This window comes from Ovis aries, chromosome 2 (genome assembly GCF_016772045.2).
Source record: "Ovis aries strain OAR_USU_Benz2616 breed Rambouillet chromosome 2, ARS-UI_Ramb_v3.0, whole genome shotgun sequence".
Classification (NCBI taxonomy): domain Eukaryota; kingdom Metazoa; phylum Chordata; class Mammalia; order Artiodactyla; family Bovidae; genus Ovis; species Ovis aries.
Window position 1 is genome coordinate 222,157,334 of NC_056055.1, and position 2,679 is coordinate 222,160,012.

At 46.5% G+C, this 2,679-nt stretch overlaps 1 pseudogene; it reads left to right on the plus strand.

Annotated features, from left to right (window-relative positions):
- The first annotated feature begins 637 nt into the window (after window positions 1-637).
- Window positions 638-1,643, plus strand: LOC101118589 (glyceraldehyde-3-phosphate dehydrogenase-like; annotated as a pseudogene).
- Window positions 1,644-2,679: the final 1,036 nt, after the last annotated feature.

Sequence of the window (2,679 nt, forward strand, 5' to 3'; positions counted from 1 at the left end):
CCACCTGACGCGAAGAGGTGACTGATTTGAGAAGGCCCTGATGCTGGGAAAGATTGAAGGTGAGAGGAGAAGGGGATGACAGAGGATGAATTGGTTGGATGGTATCACTGACTCAATGGACATGAGTTTGAGTAAACTCGGGAGTTGATGATGGACAGGGAGGCCTGACATGCTGCAGTCCATGGTGTCACAAAGAGTCGGACATGACTGAGCGACTGAACTGAACTGAACCTGCCCCTTAGAACTCAGAGAAAGTCATGGAGGCTGAAGCCAATTTCCTACAAACAAGAAAATGGGGACATAGGAAGGCTTCTGTGCCCAGGAGCCTCGCAGGGTCCTGCTCAGTTTCAAAGACATATCATTTTACAGCCTCTCTTCTACCCAGGCCTCATTCAACAGAGCCCAGGGAGTGCCTTTTGGGGGATGCTCATCTAGTGAAAGCCCCAGTGGGAACAGTTTCAAGGGGATGCAATGACCTGGTTCCACTTGGAAAAATGAAATAAGATAGATGGAGTGATAGAAATCCAGATCCTGATCTCACTAACCTCAAAGCAGAAAAATCCTTTGCAGCTCTCTGCTCTCCCCATTTGACAGAGCCACATCTTCCATGCTATGTCAGCTGCATCCCTGAAAGAAGATGGTGAAAGTCAGAGTGAATGGATTTGGCTGAATCAGGCACCTGGTCATTAGGGCTGCTTTTAACCTGGCAAAGTAGACATCACCGCCATCAGTGACCCCATCATTGACCTTCACTATATGGTCTACATGTTCCAGTATGATTCCATCCATGGCAATTTCCCTGGCACAGTCAAGGCTGAGAACGGGGAGCTCATCATCGATGGAAAGGCCATCACCATCTTCCAAGAGTGAGATATAACCAACATAGAATGGGGTGATGTTGGCGCTGAGTATGTGGTAGAGTTCACTCATATCTTCACTACCATGGAGAAGGCTGGAGCTCACTTGAAGGGTGGAACCAAGAGGGTCATCATCTCTGCCTTTTGCTGATGCCCTCATGTTTGTGATGGGGGTGAACCATGAGAATTATGACAACTTCTTCAAGATTGTCAGCAGTGCCTCCTGTACCACCAACTGCTTGTTTTCCCTGTCCCTGCTGGCCAAGGTCATCCATGACCACTTTGGCATGGTGGAGAGATTCATGACCACAGTTCATGCCATCACTGCCACCCAGAAAACTATGGATGTTTCCTCTGAAACTGGGGTGTGATGGCCAAGGGGTTGCCCAAAAAGTCATCTCTGCTTCTATTGGCACTGCCAAGGTCATGGGCAAGGTCATCCCTGAGCTGAATGGAAAGCTCATGAGCATATCTTTCCATGTCCCCACCCCCAACATGTTGGTTGTGGATCTGACCTGCTGCCTGGAGAAACCTGCCAAGTATGATGAGGTCAAGAAGGTGATGAAGCAGGTGTCAGAGGGCCGCTTCAAGGGCATTCTGGGCTACACTGAGGACTGGGTTGTCTCCTGTGACTTCAACAGTGATACCCACTCTTCTACCTTTGATGCTGGGGCTGGCAATGCCCTCAATCACCACTTTGTTAAGCTTATTTCCTGGTAAAACAATGAATTTAGCTATAGCAACAGAGTGATGGACCTCATGGTCCACATGGCCTCCAAGGAGTAAGAGTCCCTGGACCACCAGCCTTATCAAGAGCATGAAAGGAAGAGAGAAGTCCTCAACTCCTGGGAGTCCTTGCCCCACCTTGATCTTCCAGCACACTGAGAAATCTCCCAAGCCCCAAACAGTTTCCATCCCAGACCTCTTGAGGAAGGCGAGGGTTAGGGAGCCCTACCTTGTCATGTACCATCAATAAAGTACCCTTTACCAGATGGTAAAGCATCTGCCTGCAGTGCAGGAGACCCAGGTTCAATCCCTGGGTTGGGAAGATGCCCTGGAGAAGTAAATGGCAACCCACTCCAGTACTCTTGCCTGGAAAATTCCATGGACTGAGGAGCCTGGTGGGCTACAGTCCATGGGGTCGCAAAGAGTCAGACACGACTGAGCAACTTCACTTTACCCCCCAAAAAAGAAGAAAAAAAAAAGGAAGAAAAATTCTTTCCAAACTTTCCATGGAGTTGGGTCAGGATTCAAACCAGAATTGGAAGCATGAATAGAGTTACATACAAAAGATGTTTGAAATCTTTGTGGTCCTGAGAGTTTCAAATTTTTTTTCTTAAAGAGTTGTTATCTAGAAATCTGTCTAAAATCAAATCTGCTTGGCTTGGTGTCTTCCAGTGGCCCTTGTCACACACTGGGCCAGTTGGTATGATAGCAGCCCTTTCTTTCCAGGATGTGTGTTGAGCATATATGGGCATTTATGTGTTGGGCTTAACTGAGGAAGATTATTTAGAAAACACAAATAGCAATTCCCTATATTGAACAGTGAAGTCAATTCCTTTCAGAATACAGGTCTATAATAATGATGATAACCAAAATTACCCATTAGTGAGCATTCATTGACCTTACTAGTACAAACCATGCAGTACTGTCTGCTGTGTTATGGAGATTACTGAGGTTCACCTCAGTAAAACAAGTTAGTAACAGTGCAGTGGGAATTTAAGTCTAGGTGTGTTGCCCATAGTGATTGATTTAGAGGTGGTTGTATAACCCAAGTCAGGCCAATGGAAGGTTTTAAATATAATTTCAGAAACCTGAAAAA